The following is a 15,259-nucleotide window of genomic DNA, read 5'->3' as shown; positions in this document are numbered from 1 at the left end:
CTTTTTGACGTGACAACGTCTAATAAATCTATGAACACCGGCTGCACGTACGAAAAAGTGTCCCGTAACGCACATTGCCCCGTTACGCTGTGTCCCGTTACGCTCATTGTACGCTTGCGCCGCATCTATCTCTCTTCCACCCGATTAAACTTGAAACACTCCCATTCGTTTCCTACTGTTCCTATCATCGTCCTATCCTAAACAGAGTAACACAGATTGGAAGAAGTAAAATAGCACACATGTATAAAAGTTATAGTTAAAATAATCTCTTCGTTAAAGTAATAAACATATTTGAATTAATGAGTGCAAATAAAAGTAAATTTATCAATTAAATTGTAGATTTCATTTCACAAAATAGTGATGATTCAATAAAAATGATTCAATTTTATCCATAAAAGTATGCAATCATTTCATCAATGTTTTGTTATGACGTTGTCACTTTAAACTATCGTCCGTAAACCATCTTTGTAGACAAACAATTTTTTTTTATTATCGCTGTACCTGCGGCTGAAGGTAGTCGTTATAATTTCGGACTCGCCCTGTGTTATAGCGTGTTTGGACACGTCCCTGGGTTCGCAGACCAGACTCGGGTGCCGTCGTGGTGTCGAGCGGCGTTGATAGCCCGAGGGCGTGAATTGTGATCGACGCGCGGGCCTCGTGCGCTTGTGTGTGTGCGTGTGTATGTGTGTGAGACAGCTGGCTGGATGGCTAGACAGCTAGATAGATAGCTAGTCGCGTGCGGGATGCGCGCGTGTGTACACACACGCCACGCGCGATGCGGCGTCGCGCAGATTAGTGGCGGCGCTGATCCACTTTGGTCTCGATTGTGGACCGCCGCGCTGTGGCTGTGTGGCTATGTGTGTGGGGGGGAAGGGGAGGGGAGGGACGGGAGTGGGGTAGGACACACACCCCCCCCCCCCCCACCCTCACAAACACTGACCTCCCCCTTCCCTCCCCCCGTGACCCCGACGATACACGACTATTAGCCGCGCAATTAACTGCGGCGCTGAATGCGTCGCGCCCAGCCTGAGATTCACTGACCGCTCATCGGTCCCCGAACACACACACACGCACACACATCAAAGTATCATCGCCCGCTCGGTACGAAACTTCGCGATCAGAACGGGAATGGATGCGTGACCGGTGGGTGGTCCATTAAAAAAAAAAATTCCAAACTAGGATTTAAAATACGTAAGCGGGCCTAGCGTCCAAGTAACCCCCTCAACCCTCACACGGTAGACTCTTTTCTGCACAGACCAACTCTTCGTCCGAACCAACCTCTTGATCCTGCACTCTCCCACACCCCGCATGGCTGTGCCCAGGGTTTTTTTTTTCCCCTGCATCTGTGCGGGTTTTACCTGAGCCCTGGTTAACACAGTTCCAACCGCTGCCATGGCTGGCCAATCCCCGAATAAAGCACACTATGCATCACTAGAGACCTGAAAAATTCGCGGATTCATTTCGCGATAGGATAGAGTCCAAATACTTTTGACATTATTTTGCTTCAGTGACTGGGCCACAGTTTATCTGAAGCGACTCTGGGCCAATGAAAAATTTTTAACAGAAGAATTAGCGCATCACGATCATTCCAGTCAACAGGTGTTACGAGTCGGTAACCAATCAGCAGATGAAATTGGCACGAGTGCATAGAGGAGCATGGAGTCTATTCTTTAAGGATTTGAAATCGCGAATTTTACAGGTCTCTATGCATCACTACGCGTATGTGTGCTTCGGCCTGAGACACAACCTAACGCGGACTCCTACGAACTTCAACATTTCAGTCATCCACTCGAACGACAGAACCAAATATTCATCATCTCGCTGGAACAATAAAACGAGACAATAAAGTACGCAGTAACGTACTAAAAAAAAAAGGCTGCTACCATGTCTACCAAATGTGCAGCTGTGATGCGTTCTGGACGTGTTTGTGTTTCCAGCGGGCTGTGCAGCAGGACGAGTGTGTCCCTGTTTGTTCAGCAACGTAACGAAAAATGCAGCGCTTGCCCGAGAGTGAAACGTTAGGTGCCCAGAATTACCACTCTCCCTCCCCATCATCGGGTGCCCCACTCCTGTGCGTTCAGCTTTGCGTTCCGCTATGATGAATAATCGTCTCGACTCGCTGTACTGCGTTAGAAACATTTCTCTAAAAATTATAATTATAATTATAATTTGCAAGAATTAACTCATTTTATCGATTTTAAATTACATTAAATCTCGTTAACCTAACGCAGCCAAACTTTTTTTTTTTTTTTTTTTTTTTTTTTTAGTTAGGATCGCCTAGACGGACGAATATCTGCTCTTCAAGGAGAGAAAAAAACAGTACGAATTTTTGTGAGAATTTTATCAATGCAACTGATCTAACCTATGTTGAAATATGCATGAACGTGGATTATTCGGGCGTCAGACTCAGGGTGAGTGAATTGTAGTATTCTCTGCGTCGCGGGCGCACAGCAGGGGCGAGGCCAGGGGGGGGGGGGGGGTTAGGGGTTCACCCCCCCCCCTCACTTAGCACGAAATCTTTAATTAATTTCTTATTCATCACTCAAACAAATTTCATATTAAAATTAATAAAAATTTTACCATTACAATATTTAAATTTAAGTACCGAAAACTGCTAAAATAGCACTATTTTACACCTTAAAATCCTAATTTTCCCGGGGGAGGACCCCGGACCACCCTCTTTAATACGGGGGGGGGGCATGCTTCTTAACACCCCCCATACACAAATCTTGGCTACGCCACTGGCGCACAGAGAAACATATTTTCTGTACTTTAACGAAAAAAATTGCTGTGTCCCCTGAGCAAGGAAGTCCCAGTTGTAAACTGGCCGCGCAGTGTCTGAGCCCAGCGGGGGCGGGGGTGACCTTGTTGCAGGCGGCGCGTGCTGTCCGGGCTGCTGGACGAGACCCGGGGTCGGCCGCCGAGGCGGGCTGGAGTCTCCCGCGGGCTGTGGACCAAGGTGAGCCCGTCGTCTCCCCGTCCTCACCTCCAGGGATCTCCGCGAGCTTGCTGTCACCCTCACCTCCAAAACCCTATATCCAGGGATCTCCGCGAGCTTGCTGTCACCCTCACCTCCAAAACCCTATATCCAGGGATCTCCGCGAGCTTGCTGTCACCCTCACCTCCAAAACCCTATATCCAGGGATCTCCGCGAGCTTGCTGTCACCCTCACCTCCAAAACCCTATATCCAGGGATCTCCGCGAGCTTGCTGTCACCCTCACCTCCAAAACCCTATATCCAGGGATCTCCGCGAGCTTGCTGTCACCCTCACCTCCAAAACCCTATATCCAGGGATCTCCGCGAGCTTGCTGTCACCCTCACCTCCAAAACCCTATATCCAGGGATCTCCGCGAGCTTGCTGTCACCCTCACCTCCAAAACCCTATATCCAGGGATCTCCGCGAGCTTGCTGTCACCCTCACCTCCAAAACCCTATATCCAGGGATCTCCGCGAGCTTGCTGTCACCCTCACCTCCAAAACCCTATATCCAGGGATCTTCGTGAACTGGCTGTCACCTCCGTGATTCTACCGGAACTGAGTTCGCGTACTTTGTGAGAATGAATCAGAAATAACAACGCAGTATGTCTCTAAAAGAATGCCCCAGTAACAAATTTTATTAGTATCAACTGTAAGCTATGTAGTGTGTTGGTTCAAGGCCACAATTAAAAGAGTAACTCAAACAATGTGTTCGAAGGCTTTCACGGCCATTGTCCGAAGTAGCTTGGCTTCCGGGTTGTAGCCGTGTCCTTGGCGAATAATTCACCGACGTTTCGGTCGAATTGCAGTCGCCATCATCACGGGAGCAGTTACCTACTTATGATGGCGACAGAAACGTCGGTGAATTATTCGCCAAGGACACGGCTGCAACCCAGAAGCCAAACTATACTTCAGTAACTCAAAACAGTTTTAGTTAAGCGCCTGCGCGAGTAGGTACTGCTTCGTCGTTTTCCCGCCACCAGCGCCAACCACGCAAAATGGCGTTTCCTTAACGTAAATTTCCCCCAGTTATTAGAGGGAGAAACTTTAAACTTTATTTGGCAACAGGATGGGGCACCTCCCCCATTGGAATCTCGTTGCACGAGAGTGGTTTAAGGTCGAAAGTCCCTGGCCGTCTGATTGGTCGTCATGGTTGAGACGACAGAGCTATTTTTCGCTGGCCCTCCAACGTTCACCTGACATAACATGCGATGTTGTTACTTTGGGGCTTTATAAAAGATCGTTCCACTGCTGCCTAATGATTTTTCCAGAGTTGAGACACGGTATTCAAGATGCCATGGCTTCCATTACTCCGGAATCAGTAACCTAAGTTGGGGTAGAATCGGACATTAGGTTGGATGTGTGTGATATAACCAAAGGTGCACACACTGAACATTTGTAAGAGAAACTAGGTTAGTTTACCTTAAATTTGATGTATGAGTGGTTGTAAATAGTCGTAAATAAACTATTATAATATACAATTAAATGTGGGAAATTCTTCTGGACAACCTGTATTACGAGGGATTTTCGTAAAGTAAGATCCGTTTATTTATTCAAAAAATAAATAAACTCGTGAGAATTTTTTTTATTAGTTTATTAGTTTTAGTTCACTACATATTTACTTCACATTTTCACAATACCGCCATTCAGTTCCATACACTCGAAGAAAAAAATCGAGAGCGAGTATTTCAGTACTCGCCAGAGATGTGTAACATTTAACCTTGCTAACGAGTGAATGTACGTGTTCTCGTGTTGAAAATACATTTACAATACGAAACACGGACACGAAATTTAATGTAGGATTCTTAAAAAATAAATCCGAGCGTGATAAGTGCACGCAAATTATGTTTCCAAAATACATTTATCGACGGGATTCACGAGTACTTTCCGCGCCCGCCGCTAGAATTCGCTGCCGGAGCAGCTACGTCGAACGTCGAATCGTTTGATTAGCAGACCGAAATGTTAAACTACGTAATGAAACGGCTCGGATAAAAGTGAAAAAGACTTTAAAAAAACACATGATTTTCGACCGGAAATTATATTAAAATACTTTCTATCTTGTTAACAAGTGACAAATCATTTAATATTTTTAAAGTTTGTGCACAGATGGCAGCACCGTGGTTATACATAACTACTTCCGTTCCACTAACGGAATTACTCCATACCAGATGCCGTATACCGAGAGCTGGGATGTTTACACTTCAAAAAAAGAGTGGAAAGGGCAGGTTCCAGCTGTGATGCGGTGTAGAAGTGTAGAAGGGGTCGTTACCACAACGCCGAAATACCACAACGCCGAACGTACAATAACGCCAAATACCATAACGCCGAATGCCAAATTGACCGTAACGCCGACAGCTAGAAAACTGCTGTGTACCACAACGCCGAAATACAGTAACGCCGAAAAATGTTGCTGCGGGAAAAGAAGGGGGGGGGGAGGGCCCACAGGAGCAAAATGAAAAACAACTGAATGAATTTGTGTGCTAACCTTACCTATCCTAACCTTTGTGGCAGTCCTGCAATGACATTTTCCGGGGTTAATGTATTTCGGCGTTGTGGTACACAGCAGTTTTCTAGCTGTCGGCGATGTAGTCAAATTTGGCATTCGGCGTTATGGTTTTCGGCGTTATTGTTAGAGCCACGGAAATTTTGCGGATTCATTTAGTCGCAAGCTAGAATGCAAACCTCCACACTGTTGCACTGTGTTCATGATTGGACCGCAGTTATCTGGACACGCCCCTCTACGACCGTGAGCCAACGATGTCCAGCCAGGAGAGAAGTAAGCGAATCAGGTAGTGCCAAATAATAACAAGGATAAAAATGTTCTCGCTAAGAAATCAACCAATGGGAAAGTAAACATGGGTCGAGCGCACCTATGACTTTGAATTCTATCCTGAGGCCAGAGGAATCCGCGAAATTTCCGGGACTCTAGTTATTGTACGTTCGGCGTTGTGGTGCGTCCCCGTGTGGAAGCTGAGGACATCTTCGGCGGGTCTGGCAGGACGAGGAGGCACGGCAGCTCCTGGTGAAGTCTTGGCTAAGACAGTTCCGGAGGGAAGGGGGGTTGACCGGCCTGGCGTCAAGCAGAGATTCACGACCAGCACCTTGTGTCCGCCAGGCGGGTGGTGGGGGGGGGGGGGGGGGGAACCGCCGCGTGCGGGATTAGGGGCGTCGTCGCCTACCCCAGCTCCCGGCCGGCGGGAGACGGATGGGGCGGGCAATCTGTAACGAGGTAATTAGCGGCAGGCGGCCGGCCGCGGCGCGCATCAAGGACACAAGGGCAGTCCCGCCGGCCGTAATGACTGACGCGCGTTGACGAGTGAGCTCGGACGCACACGCCACTGATAGTTTCGCGCCGATATGTCCTAGAGGAACCCACCCGCCACCCCCCATCACCATCCCCCAAGAACAGGCGAAAAAATATCACTACACTATCACTAGAGACCGGAAAAATTCGCGGTTTCAATGACCTCTAGGATAGACTCCATGATAATCTATGCACTGGGACAAATCGCACCTGCTCATTGGATACTGACTCGTGACACGCGTCAACTGGGATGCTTGTGATTTGATGCGTCTTATGTTGAAGGTTTTTCATTGGCTTAGAGTCATTCAGATAAACGGTGGTCCAATCGCTGACTCAGCATAAAGGTGTACGAAATTTGGAGTTTAGCCTATCGCGAAATGAACCCGCAAATTTTTCCGGTCTCTATCACGTAGAAAACATGCCAAAATCATCTCCGGTGTCAAATGTTAAATGCGTACACACATCATAGAATTCCGTGGAAGCAATCCCTACTAATATTATAAATTGCTAAGTGTGTTTGTCTGTTTGTAGCAGCAACAAAGCAACGGATCGACACCAATTTTTTTTTTGCATATAGAAAGTTTATGGGTCGGAGAGTGACACAGACTGCATATAATTATGAAATTTCATCCTTAATGGAGTGAAAAAGAAGTAAATTAATCTTTATAATAGAAATCATGGGTGTAGTTCATAGACACACAAATAGTGAGTTTATATCATTTATCTATGTCCACCACACGGTCATTTAGTAAGTTCTGGCAACTTCATATCCTTATCCTTGGTGAGACCCGTCCGCTTAGTGTAGTTCGCAGCTGGTAGCGAACAAAAGGCGTTAACAATTTAACGCAGTTCAGTTTAGTGTAGAACTTCGTCAATAGATGGCGTTGCCTTGAATTTGTCACGCGCTATGGTTTGGTGCGTCCGTCACGTCTTGCCTAGGGGCTACCTGCCTTCCCACAAAATGAAGCTGATGATGATGCGTATATGTAGCCTTGGTGCATCGAGATTGTGCAATCAATAGGACTTTAAAGATAACGTCGGGTACTTCAACTAGTAATTCATAAAAATATGACAGAACAGCAGTCAATTTCACGACACAGGTGGAAACAGTTTTCTATGTGATTGTGTATTAATCTTTTTTTGACTGTTTTTAAGGGTTTTTCTCTAGGACAGGCAGTGCAATACGTCCAGAAAAATGGTTTAAAACAATCTTTCCAAGTGCAAGAATTGTTCGGAGATCGTGTCTGGCTCGCTTTCCCGCAGGCAGGCGTTCGGGACAGCGCGATAAGGTCGACGTACAAGCCTTCGCTCAGCGACTCTTCCCGTCTGTGACCGGCGAGGACAGACCTTACACTCTTGAAATTTATTAATGATAATGGGACTGTAATTGTGTATTTTCATTCGAACAGAGTGCAGGAGGATTTTGAGGGTTTTAAATTGCATAGTAAATTTCCTTTAACGACACCTTGTAAATAATTTATGATTCATCTTTTTTATTATTATTGTTTGAATAAAAACATCTAAGCTTCAACCATGCATACAACCGCAGTAGCTTGTTTTTTCCTCTTGTTTGAGATGGCAAAATTTGAAAATCCTGCAACGAAGAAATTCGTGGGCTCTCACGGATGTTTCACTATATTAAGGATTTAATTAGTGTTTTATCGCGATATTGGACGTCAAATTTCCGCCACATGTTGTTATCTATTGGTATAAAACATTCATTCATTCGAAATTAAATGTACTTATATTTTTATGCTAATTGTTCGAGAGTCATCCGCACGAAAACCATCATCTGTTATGAAATGCATGCATCTTAGTATCGTATTCTTGATTTTTTTTCTAAAAAAAAAAAAAAAAAAATGGAACCCTCCTTAAGAGCTATATATATCTCCGGATGGGTAGGCCCCCTTAAGTCCGTGTCGCGGCGACAAGCGTCGCTGTTCCACGGCGAGAGAGGACTCCGACCCCCTCGAGGCTAAGAAGTAAGGAAGCGGGTGGAAGATCGTCTCTTGTTCTCGGCGGTAATTAAGGTGACAGTTCCTCTTAACCCTCGCGTCTGAGGAAACATCCTTCCCGGGGAGGTGACAGACTAATGGCGCGAGGGGGCCAGGGGGTGGGAGGAAGGGTTGCGCTCTGGTGGAAGTTGGGGAGGGGGTGAGGGGGTGTTTGCCAGGTGCGCCCCGCGAGTCGCGAGAAGGGCATTGTGAGTTCCTGCCCGAGGGGAGGGAGGGTGCGAAGGCTTCGCTCAGACAACCCGAGGGAGATGTCTTGGGCCGGTATTCCAAGACACTAAGGGCCGCTTGCAGAGTCAGGTGAGTCAAGTCCGAGAAAAAAACTTGGCAGGTTAATCAAATGGAAGAATACTCCACTTCGTCTCAAGTCACGACTGTGCAAGCCGGCCAAAGGTGCTGAATATGCAGTACTTGTACTCTAACCGTATCCCTAGCGCACGACGGGACACGGCCAGTCACTTATTTTAAGAGAACGAATTTTTTATGTCCTATTCGTGACTTAACTGTTGCCCAATTTCCGCGCATGCACAGAGCTCGCTTTTTCTTACATTTTAGTCCAGACGGCATAACCTGCGTCTGGCGCGATTAACTCGTATATAATAATCATAGTTATCATTTGGGGACGTACCAAGCGTGTTGGTGTGCCAAATGAAACTTTATGATAGCAACACTATCCTGGAATACATACATTGTGTACACTTTAATGGTCGTAACAAGAAATAATCATAAATTATAAAGGCGGTTCAATTTTTGTGCGATGGTGCTGCTATGTCTTTTTGCCGTAATATTTGTTTCTATGGTTGCGAAACGTCCGCTAGAATGCGTTGAAGCCAGTTTCTAGCCTCGCACAGGGAACCGTTCATTAAAGCGGTTGGGTGATCCGGTTTGGACACTGCCCGTGAGTCAGGTCACGGTTGTGTCCCAACAAGGCAGTGCTCGTTCGCTACTTTATCCGAACGTCTTAGAATACCGCCCTTAGCACAACTCCACTGAATAAGCTACAAGTTTCGTGGGAAGTCACAAAACGTTTTGCTAAAGCTGAGCTTATAACTCCCGTTTTTCACTAAGAAATATTTCGACAATGGGACTGCAGAAGAAATATTTTATGCGTTACCCAAATTGTGAACACTGAGAACTAACACATAGTGAAGAAACATAACGTACACAGAAAATAAAACAAAACAAATATTTATGAACATTGGTCCAATAATTTACAAACATTAGATAATATGTAGATTATATCTATAGCCATTATTAACAACAAAACGTTTATATACAAATCTCGTTTAGTAAAATATCCTAGTAATTGCAATAAAACAAAAGGAGTAACTTGAAAATGCAGGAACACAACATGTCAGGTGACAGCTAGCCTGCAGTATTAATACTGCCGAATTTTGATGTGGTAACGTTAAAATAATATTTTTTTTCAGTGGTCACAAAAAATTACTTTTAATAACTGAGAAACCACGTTAATCCTTAAAAAAAGTCGTTTTTGAGAATACTAAAAAAATTATTTCTTTCGCACACCATAAAATGTTTCTCTGGACGAATAATTACAAAATAAATTGTTGCGACAACAGAAATGTTTCTTCAGTGTCGGTTGCGACGTCGTGTATCCGTCATTTAAGTCTTGGTCTCACGCGCCGTCTTGATTTTTTTTTTTCATTGTCACGTCATTACTGTTTTTTTTAATCTATTTCTGAAATTATATCTCGATACCTCTCTTGCATTTGTTGTTCTGTATCTACGTTTTTCGACAGGTTTTCACACTGAAAATTTTATTTGTAAATGGAACAGAACTATTCATATAAAATCAAAGATGTTTGTAAATTTTTACATTTACCTCAAAACAACTGTACCACTAAAATATAGTGTTCTCAGTAATACTGGGTTCGCATACTTAACCTGGCATTTATGCTTTGTGTTTCATCTTTACCATTGTTTAAAAAAAATACTATTGAATAAAATATAAATATAAAATTATGCGCCAATTTTTTCAATAAATAGTTAGTATTAACTCGAAAAAGTCTGTAAATTTACGGAGATAACGGTAAATTTACTAAGATCCCTGGATAATTTGTAACAATCGTTTATCGTAAATTTAAGGTGAAAATTTGTAACAATGTGGATATTCGTTTGATTTTCAAAGTCTGTGTTTTGTTGTCAACCGGTTAAAAGGTGCTGAGGAACTTAAAAATATGTTGAGAGTTTTGTAAGTATAACAATATGAATCATTTGGGTTCATTTTTACAGAAACGCAAACTAAATTATCCATAGGTACATAAGATCTCTCTGCATGACATGTGACCAGTACCCTGTTTAAATTTAACAGAAATGTAACTTACAGAAACGCCTACTTTAATTTCAGTGAAGATAATTCAGTTAGTTATACTCATTCACGATACTAAATAACGGATTCGAAACGATCTGCCTATCGTATTTCTCCAACCCGTCGGCAACGTTCAGAATGTCGAAACGTTTTCAGGCAATATTTGTGTGCTTGGCGCGACCTTTTCGCGCGTTAAGGCCTCCACTTCGTCGTTATTCAGCATTGACGAGTAAAATCATGTGTTTGCCAGTGAGAAACACGTTCGTGGCCGAGTGGTAGGACAAATATTTAGCGATTACCATCAACCATGACGTGGCGCGTGTAAGCTAGAAGAGGTTATCACAATTCAAACTTTGAAAATTAAACTGTTGAAACCACTGATAACCATGGGAGTTTAGCTTAAAAAAAAAAAAAATATCCAAACTTCTTTAAACTGATTATTAACAAAGCAGTTTTAGCTATTTTGACGTGACAACGTCCAATAAATCGATGAACGCCGGCTGCACGCACGAAAGTGTCCCGTTACGCACACTTTTCCGTTACGCTGTGTCCCGTTACGCTCATTGTACGCTTGCGCCGCATCTATCTCTCTTCCACTCGATTGGCCTATGCGTCCGAGGAGAAGAAAGACAGCGGCAGCACACAACTTACATTTAGACGTGAACTGTTTCGTCGACTGGTTATAAAGTGAAGTGAAAAGTTAATGTGGTTTTCATTGCTTATTACAACAACGATTTCGGCAATAAGGGTTAATTATTCTTGTATTTTAAAAATATGATTACTAGTATAAATTCAAGTATTTATTATTTTATTATTCAAATAAAAATGATTCAATTTTATTCATAAAAGTATGCAATCATTTCATCAATGTTTTGTTATGACGTTGCCACGTTAAACTATCGTCCGTAAGCCGACTTTACAGACAACCAATTTTTTTAAAGTGATTTTAATTTGATTTGCAAAAGTTTTTTTTACATATTTATATTAGAGTGTCGGAAGTGTTTCCTTGAAGAGATCGTATTTGATAGGAAAATCGTTATCACGTACATTTTATCAATGCTAACAAAAATCCTATTCCCTCAACGTTCGGAAGGTAATCGTGGGTTTTGACGTATGTGTGAGATAAATCAAAAATGAACATTTAATTTTGGGATTTGGTACTATAAAGGTATAATTAAATTATTTGAATTCTAGTTTCCACTCTGCAGTTGGAGCATACTATATAATTCGGCACATCTTCGAGAAATATTATGTGACGAGCATGTAACAACGACGACGATGTTGCCTACATTATTTGTTACATATAGGTATGGGCAGTGGTTATTTTGTCCATTTCGTATGATGTTTTCAAATTCATGATTATGTTGAAGACTGCGCCGACCTTTGCCAGATAATAACTAAAAAAAACAACTTGGTTTAAGTTCATAGTGCATTTCAACATGGCATCTACCCCAAAACCTATCCAATAGAAATCAGGTATGTCATCATATATAGTCTCTCATTCTTAGATTACAGTACAGAGTAAATGGCAACCGCTGTTTCCAGATTGATTTTACCCGGCCTGTTAACATTAAAAAAAAGTAGATCTTTAAAAACAGTAAGTTTTAATATTAGGTATTAATTAATTTTTTAAAACAATAAATTAGTGTTTTGACAGTATTATCTTTGAAAGATTTGTGCAATGGGAGTGCATGACTTGATGTAGGCTTTTGGACATACGCCATTGCTAAGCAATGGCGTATGTCCAAAAGCCTACATCAAGTTTTGACAGTATTATTACAGTTGTAGTCATTCAAACCAAACAAAATAATTAATTGCTAAAAACCAATTATTATTTCACAATAGAGTAACTATTTGTAATAGTCCGTCTCAATAAATAGTAAGGAATTCCATAAACGTATGAGCTGTGATCAACAGAGCAAATTGTTTTTACATTTTCAATTATCTATACAAACAATTGTTGGAAAAAAAGTAGAAAACAGGATGGCGTTTTTCAATCTCCACTCCTTATTAATAAATAATGAATATTATGCTCGTTCCACATTATGTCAGTTACATTTTAAAATATTTTCCTTGCATTATAAAGTTGTGTTTAAATAGTTAGTGCCATTTTATGTAAATCTGACAACAGAGAGCACACAGAAACCAGAACAGCGTTAATAGCAGATATCGTGCATTGAAGAGAGACTGTAAATGACCATCATTTCAATGCACACTGCAATCTAAGGATGAGATGGGCTATAATCGAAACATTTTCAAAACAAGTTAATTTCTCTGCCCCCCCCCCCCCCCCCCCGGTTACCTTTTTCCAACCTAAATGACTCCTTCCACGACCACCATCGAATTGCAGAAGTTCCATCGCATTCAAAATTTCTGTAGATAATCACGTTGTCTAAAACCATACGCCTTAATTCATTCTGAACGCGTGTACCAAAGGTTCGAGCTATCGCGTAAACGAAACACACCGCACATGTGGCTTTCATTTTTCAGAGGACTTAGCTGCCCATCAGACCATCACGCATGTCAGGCCTAATGGGTAGGGACTGGAATAATTCGCGGGTTCAATGACCGCCAGGATAGACTCCACGATCCCCTGCATACTTGTGCAAACGTCGCCTGTTCATTGGCTGCTGACTTGTGAGGCGTCTCAATCGGGAGACTCGTGATTCGATAACTGTTTTGACCGAGGGTCTATGATTGGCTCACAGTCCTCCAGGTTAACAGTTGAACCAATAGCAGATGTTGCGTAAAGGTACAATTATTTGCATTTTAGCACATAGCGAAACGAATCCGCGAATTTTTCCGTTCTCTAGTAATGGGACGTGGAAGTTGTGGACACGCGTGTTTACCTCAGGGTATCGAACGCGAAACCCTCTAAGTCCCGTAGAGGATAAGGGCGCCAGCTGTCGGACATTCCGATCCTACCTTCGCGTCTTCGATTCGAACCCACGACCCAGCGGAAAGCGAACAAGTCATGCTGCTCCTCTTTAATTTAGTTACGAATATCGAAAAATTGATAAAACGGCTCCGTTTGAATTACTGGATTTCCACAATTTATTTTCAGTGTCTAAAAATTACTGATTTAAAAGTGGTCCTTCACTCAATTTTCTAATGAATACCTTCATTTAGGTTTTTTTAATAATACATACACTGTTTTGCTGGTTCAAAAAACAAACCCCGTTAGCAGAATTTTCAGTAATTTTTCACTGATTTAAATCAGGGATTTAGATTTGGAGTAAACGATGATTTAACTGTTTTTTTTTTCGGGGTACATTTCGAGGAGTTGGTAGGAACGTATTTTCGTTTGTCTAAAGGTTGGTATGTCGTGTCGGAGAAACTTAATTCCCAATTTTTTTTTCTTTCTTTTCTTCTCGCGGACGACGACGCGACGAAAGAAAACTATTCACACGTGACGATTACGTAGTGGTTGAATCCTTCTTCTTTATTTTTGTTTTCTTATGCGCGTTCATTAAATTCTCCTGCCGAAAAAAAAAAGTCGGTAGTACGAGCAGTATCACAACTGGAGTGTTTTTACTTTAGAGGTTACCTCACGGCGGCGCGCGGTGAATGGAAGTTACGACCGTGTGTACTAGACGAAATCTGCCACCGTATATATATAGTAAAGCTACTCGAGTGTCGAGACTTGTGGGGGGCCCCCCGCATGCAACAACGACCCATGTGCCCAAATAGTTTTCGCGTATGTCAGATGTTTCTCAAGTTTAAAAAGTTCTCACTTCCAGAAATTTTTACAGGTTAAATGCTTCTAAAGCATGATTCTGAAACGTTTTGTAATATCGCCTCAAAACAAAACATATAGAGTGTATTAAAAACTGGAGATAATGAATAAATAAGGAAAAGTACGAAGATAAACAGTATATAAGCATTTCTAAGTGTTATTTTCTTTTGTTTTGGGGGTTTAGGGCTGGCTTAAAGTTTCAAAACTTCTAAAAAACCCTAGCCTAAAATATATTTCTCCCTATGTAGCGATTTTCGTTTTTTTCGCAAGCACACAACCCGTTTTTGTTTGAAATCGATTTTATCGTCGTGAAAGTAGGTTGAATCGAACGTTATGAGCATTTGACATGAGTAAAACCCTGTCTCAATTCGTGGCGAGTTTTTTTTTTAAGCTACTAGTCCTAAAGATTCAGTCGTTGCGTACAAACTTGCTCCATGTAATCACGCTTGCGAGGAAAGTTGAATACTGGTGTACTTTTCGTGCTACTCGCTTCCCATTGCTGGTTCCAAAAAAAAATCTCGATTAACGGTGAACAATTTAACTAATAATAATTAGAGACCGGAAAATTTCGCGAATTCATTTCGCGATAGGGTAAAATACAAATAGTTATACCTTAACGCTGCCTCTGCTATTGGCTCACAACTCACCTGGATGACTCTGGACCAATGAGAAACACCCAACCACAGCTTTATCGAATCACAGGCTGCTACGCTGGAACGTCTCACAAGACAGCAGCCAATGAGTGGGTGGCATTTAACCGAGCGTACGTAGAACTGTGGAGTCCATCCTACAGGTCATTGAACCAGGGAATTTTTCCGGTCCCTAATAATAATAGGATACAACGAAAGTTTTTATATGTATACGTAGGGACCGGAAAAATTCGCGGGTTCAATGACCTGTA

The 15,259-nt window shown here is 42.4% G+C and overlaps 1 protein-coding gene across 2 annotated transcripts in view; it reads left to right on the top strand.

Annotated features, from left to right (window-relative positions):
- Positions 1 to 15,259, top strand: part of LOC134535900 (homeobox protein prospero-like) — a 201,698-nt gene that overhangs the window by 34,815 nt on the left and 151,624 nt on the right. For both annotated transcript variants that reach the window (XM_063375271.1, XM_063375270.1), the window contains exon 2: positions 2,875 to 2,959. The gene's annotated coding sequence lies outside the window, so the exon portion shown is untranslated. The remainder of the gene's footprint in view (positions 1 to 2,874; positions 2,960 to 15,259) is intronic.

Source organism: Bacillus rossius, chromosome 10 (genome assembly GCF_032445375.1).
Source record: "Bacillus rossius redtenbacheri isolate Brsri chromosome 10, Brsri_v3, whole genome shotgun sequence".
Classification (NCBI taxonomy): domain Eukaryota; kingdom Metazoa; phylum Arthropoda; class Insecta; order Phasmatodea; family Bacillidae; genus Bacillus; species Bacillus rossius.
This window is presented reverse-complemented; position numbering and strand designations above follow the sequence as displayed.